This window comes from Ostrea edulis, chromosome 1 (genome assembly GCF_947568905.1).
Source record: "Ostrea edulis chromosome 1, xbOstEdul1.1, whole genome shotgun sequence".
NCBI classification, from domain to species: Eukaryota; Metazoa; Mollusca; class Bivalvia; order Ostreida; family Ostreidae; genus Ostrea; species Ostrea edulis.
The window spans coordinates 7,811,470-7,817,792 of record NC_079164.1 but is presented as its reverse complement, the minus strand read 5'-3'; the positions used below and the strand labels follow the sequence as shown (position 1 = coordinate 7,817,792).

The 6,323-nt window shown below is 36.8% G+C and overlaps 1 long non-coding RNA gene across 1 annotated transcript; it reads right to left on the bottom strand.

The window, feature by feature from the left end:
- Window positions 1–350: 350 nt before the first annotated feature.
- LOC125664251 (uncharacterized) lies at window positions 351–2,802 on the bottom strand. Its single transcript, XR_007365791.2, has 2 exons — window positions 2,259–2,802; window positions 351–1,266 (listed from the first exon to the last, which is right to left on the bottom strand). It is a non-coding gene; the product is annotated as an uncharacterized LOC125664251 (long non-coding RNA).
- Window positions 2,803–6,323: the final 3,521 nt, after the last annotated feature.

Below are 6,323 nucleotides of genomic sequence, written 5' to 3'. Positions count from 1 at the left end.
AATATTTTTTTTCTTTCTGAAATTGATTTTCAGAGTGCAACTCGGAAGGTACGCTGCAGCTCAAAGACCTAAGAGAGCCATGATTATTGGCATAAAGTTCTTTACCTCACAGGCACCACTTGTTTTGATTTCATAGTGTAAACACCAATGGACATGGATGCAAATCTCTTCTTTCGAAATGAATTATGGGAATCACATTTTGCAAACATGGTTGAGTCTTGTCCTCTGTACAATAACCAGCTAGATAGACTTGTGAAAATTCAGATGTCTTCTATTATTTTCATTTTTCTCCAATCAATGCAATAAGAAACTGGTCAAAGATATTATAGAGTTTTTAAAGAAAACAATAATTCATATTTTTATTTGTGCTACAAATGATCAGTGTACAGATGTGCATTAATCTGTGAGAATTTCTTTCACTAGCATAGTGTACTCGGATATATGTTATATCATTTACTTGAATGCATTTAATGCAACTTGACATTGTAGAATAATGGGAGTCAGAAGTTGTGCATTTAGAGTATCTAGGTACTCTAAAGGTAACATCTATAAAAGCCTTCAATAGAGGATTAGCAAATGTATAAGAGCCACACAGGATTGAAAAATCTTAGTGGACAGAAATATATGTCTGTATTGTGAAGGTATATGATTTAAAATATAGATGTTTTTCATTCTTTTATTTGCACACTCCACTTGAATTTGACTTCTCCTGATCTTGTAACAAAGCTGTGCTTCATCTTTAATGAAATGACATTTTGATAAAAGAAAATCTGGTTATGTTCAATGTCACTCCTGGTTAAAGTATATATCAAAATAGTACATCATCTGGCTTCAACATCTCCAATAAACCTCAGTAATCGACAATGTCGGCATCAAAGGTTGATCCAAGATTGAATTCAGAAAAATACTCCAGAGGCAGAGCACCATTTTGTGCTACACAAGTGACAGCCTTTGCTGTGTGACAAATTTTGTACAATGTAGTTGCTGTCAGATAACGACTATTATTATTTTTTGAGTTAAATCCAGTGACCAGTGTTATGTTCCTTGTATCCATTGAGATTCTTTCAGAGGAAAATTCAGCATTGATCCTTCTGTTAAATCTAGATCCTTGAGACTTAGGTGCAAGTTCATAAAAGCCATGAGAAATTGAACACTGGTATTAACCCTTGTACCGCCCATCCTAGAAGTTGTTAAATGGGCCCATTCTCTTCATAACAGCCACCAACACATTGATACTTCTGAAGGAAATGATGTATATAACAGCATCTGTAAAAAGCACAGACATCAAATGAATATCATTGAAGTATTACAGGAGTGAATCACAAAAATTTGCAAAGGAGGTGGGTGTAATTAATACTATTCCCCTGAAAGGTGTGTGTGTCTGCAAAACCATCAAAATTGCAACCTAAAACCCCATCTATGTTACTGATCAACCAAAAAGGGGATGACACTCCCCCTCCCCCTTTCTTGTCCCGCTACTGCTTTATCACAATATCACAATTTTCATTTTCAAAAAACCCAATCTTAATGAAATCAATTCAAGATGAGGGTGTATGAGTAAATGTTTATCATTTCTTTGTTGCCACCAGAGGCATAGTGTTTTACAAACACTCGCTTTCAAAAATATGTCATATACAGAAATGAAGTACATGTGTATCAAAACCCTTGTCTACGTCTTTTATTAAATTGCTTATTATACATGTTGTAAAAGCATGTTATTTCAGTGATCCCAGTTCTCTTGGCAGATCTCCTTTTTTTGTTTATTCCAAGTCGGCAACATTTTATGTGAGGGTCACAAAAAAGATAAGCAATATCATTAATAAATATTAAATATAATGAAAATGAGAAACTGCATTGCCTTGTCAATATGTGGCCTTTTTTTTTTTTTTTTTTTTTTTTGAGTTGTCAGCATCCCATGAAAATGTGTAATTACTAGTGTGTATGATCAACTATTGATCAGGGAGATTAACAAAACATGGTACAAATAGATACATGTACATTATTCACCCAGATAACTGTTCTACTCCCCCCCCCCACCCCCTTTTTCATTCAGGTTATCTCCTTTATCAAAAGTAACATACTGCATAATTAATGTATTGTTAATTCTAACTCATAGAAAATCAAACCCTTCTACTTGACAACTGTTCATTACCGGAAATATTCAGTAAAACATGCCACCATCTGGTCATGGGTAGAGCTCACATCTCAGTTCTCAATCGGCAATTTGACTTAAAATGTAAGTATCATGATTTGTTTACCTGTATCTCTAAATCCAAGTCTTCCTCTTTTTGCATCGGTAGGGAATCTAGGCTGTGGGTTTATTTAAACCCTGTCATCTGAGCACAAAACGGCATTTTTCGACTGCTGCCCGAAAGTAGTAAATTGAAAGTGAAAGTAAACGAGACTTTCCGACCCTATTGGTTTATTTAATATTAACTTTGTAGGGAAGACCATTCCAGCTGGTGCGTATAAGAGATAAATAGTGTGGGCTATTGTTCAGATCTTTGTTAACTTAGAAAAAAATGTTTATAAATAAAAAGTACAAAAGAGCGATTGCTGCTGTCGATTAATCATCAGTGGTTTATACAATGAGCTGACGTCATTTTGATTTCTGTCTTCACTCTCACAGAGGTAAATATAACATATTGATTGGGTAATCAGACCGACCATGTAAATAAAATTCTACACTGGGCTCCTTCCCCCAGAGCTCCAGATTTCCGGAATTCAGACAATCCGTCTCTTGTTCGCATTAGTAGAGTCTGGTTCTGTACAGGCTACAAAATCGGTTAAATCTGTCCAAGGACATCTCTCGATCTGCCTATTTACTGCAGTTATAAATGATAACAGATATGTGCATATTGGTAATATTCAATGCATGACACTTCCTGTGGAGCCGTTAACGTGTACGGGATATACAGATCTTAATTATCCCCATTTAAAATCGAAGCGCGGTTAACATTTAAATAAACACATTTCCTGGCTGGTGATTAGGAAAGCCTCACGTTTGTTGCTTCTGGGTGATGTATGGAAGGAAGAGACGCACCTGCCTAACTTACAAATGCATCTGTCAACTTCCTGGATATTAAAGGCATGCGTCTTAAAAATTCATGCCCCGGCTGGCACGATAATGAACCCATATTATATACTTTCTGTCGTCGACGGAAATCATGGGGAGACCAACCCACATTTGGTTGGGTGGTGGTGGTTGCAATCCTCCCTTTTCGGAGGAAAAAGCACCATATACGGGAGCATCTGCTTATGACGATATATATACATACGTATCAGTGGCGGGTCGAGCGGAGGGCCATGGGGGTTACACCCCTTTGGTTGATTAATTGATTGATTGTATCTTGCTTATCGTCACTCTCGAAAATAGTTCACTCATATGGAGACGTCATCATTGGCTGTGGAGAGCACTTGCGGCCTTTGTGCAGAGAAGGGTCTCTATCATACTACACCTGCTGTGACACGGGGCATCGGTTTTAGCGGTCTCATCCAAAGGACCGTCCCATTTAGTGGCCCCTTACGACAAACAAGGGGTACTGAGGACCTATTCTAAACCGGATCCCCACGACACCATTAACAAAAAATCAATGTTTTACCATTTTGGGGTATTTAAACTCGCTTACCCCTGTAGGGCAGAAAAGATAGTCGCAACCCCTTGAAAATTTTCTGGATGCGCCCTGTGTATATTTATTTTTCTTCTAAAATGTGTTTAACATTTTTATGCCCCCTTCAAAGAAGAGGGGCATACTGGTTTGCACCTGTCGGTCAGTCGGTCGGTAGGTAGACCACATGTTGTCCGCTCAATATCTTGATAACCATTCACTTGATGATAATGATATTTCATATGTGGGTTGGTTATGAGTAGAAGAGGACCCTTTTTCAGGTCACAAGGTCAAGGGTCAATCTACTCTGGACATTGGAATATAATGTCCGCTCAATATCTTGCGAACCCTTTGCTTGAAAGACATCAAACTTGGCACACTGGTACAACCTAAGGGGTAGATTACCTCTATTGATTTTTAGGTCATATGGTTAAAGGTTAAGGGTCAAACTGGGCATAGGAATATACTGACCATTCAATGCCTTTTTTATTTTTTTTATTTTTTTATTTTTATAATTTATTCTTTTTTCATATTATCATAATCATCAGTAATAGTAATGAAGATTCATATTAATCATTTTATACATTCTCACACTCTTTCACACTACTAGTTCAGCATTATTGGTTGAATACTTCTTATTCTAGGTTACAGATCAAAAATAATTTTCCAGTTTTCCCAAAGTCTGTCAAATTTCAAAACTTCACATGATTTAATTGCTACAAATTTTTCAACTTTTTTTCAACTTGGTATTTGAAAGAAAGATAATGTATCAGCCCAGTAATATGAGGAATTTTGTTTTGTTTTGAACAATTGAAAACATATTGTTTGGTATACAGAATTATGAAATTAACAACTTTATTACACAAACTGAAAGGTGTTTCACCAAAAATAACATTACTAACATTAAAACCAATTCTTTTTGATGTTTTTCTGAAAATATGCATGCTAAGATTATTCCAATGTCTTAATAACCCTTTGCTTGACAGACATCAAACTTGGTACACTGGTACATCTTCAGGAGAAGATGATCCCTATTGATTTTGAGGTCACATGGTCAAAGGTCAAGGGTCAAACTGGACATATGAACATAATGTCCGCTCAATATCTTGAGAACCCTTTGCTTGACAGACATGAAACTTAATACACTGGTATATCTTCAGGGGAAGATGACCCCTATTGATTTTGAGGTCACATGGTCAAGGATCACACTGGACATAGGAATATACTGTCCGTTCAATATCAAACTTGGTACACTGGTACATCTTCAGGAGAAGATGATCCCTATTGATTTTGAGATAACATATTTAAAAGGTCAAGGGTCAACCTGGACATTGGAATATACTGTCCGCTCAATATCTTGAGAACCCTTTGCTTGACAGACATCAAACTTAGTACACTGGTGTATTTTTAGGAGAAGATTACTCCTATTGATTTTGAGGTCACATGGTCAAGGGTCAAACTGGACATAGTAATATACTGTCCACTCAATATCTTGATAACCTTTTTGCTTGACAGACATCAAACTTAGTACACTGGTACATCTTCAGGAGAAGATGACCCATATTGATTTTGAGGTCAAAAGTCAATAATTGAACTGGACATAGTAATATACTGTCTCCTATATTTTAAGAATTATTTGCTTGATTGACACCAAACTTGGTACACTTGTACAGCATAAGGAATTGATGACCCCTATTGATTTTTAGGTCACATGGTCAATTCACTCTTGACATAGGAAGATATTGTCTGCTCAATATTTTGAATTGATGATACTACTATCAATTAAATGATGTGTGTGTATAACCCTTTTCAATTTTGCACCATGGGGGATATGTGTTTTACAAACATGTTTTGTTCTTTATAGGATTGATATATCTTGAATATGATTGTATGTAATCTTTCATATTCTCTATTTTAAGAGTTTTCACATGATTCACTGGAACGCAACGTACTGTAGTATCCTAAATATAGCGAAGAATTTATCATTGCGTATTTAAGTGAGCAGCATCTCTCGCGAAATATTATAAAACCCTTGATCAACAGTCGACCCGCAAATTTATGTTCGCGCAATTTGCCGTCTACGGGTTTGTTTGTCTTTAAACGTCCTTCAAGAATTGAGACGTCACCAGCTGTAGGTGAAGTACCACATTTAGACCTGTGTTTTGCGCTAAGGGCCGAAGCAGTGAGAATTCTTTATCGTGTCAACGCCTGACGCGACATGGTGACATCCGTTTATAAGGTCATATCTGAAAGACCCCTGATTCTCGCTTCATGGCGGATGCTCAGGTTTGATGCCGTATGGCACGAGCGGGTCTCGAACTCACGTATCCTGGTTACGAAGCGAACGCTCTAGATAGCAGCTCAAAACGATAATAGAATTAGGATAAAGAGTTAATTGTAAAATAGATAATCCATTTGATGCAATCATATTGATTTCATTTTCTTCCCAGAGTTACCCCTCTTTGGTTACCATGACACAGCACTACCGCACTTGGTCAACTAATAGACGCTGTGAATATTCTGGCCCAGTCTGCGTCAATATTTACCTCTAGCATGATTCTTGAGATCTTTGAAAATTTGAATTCCATACATTAATGATAATTGTAATGATGATTCGGTCCGATACGCTCGGTACATTAATGAATTGTGCGCACATTGAATGGAATTCTAACGGAATATGATTACTTAGTACTAGACATGTGAGTGGCTCACCAC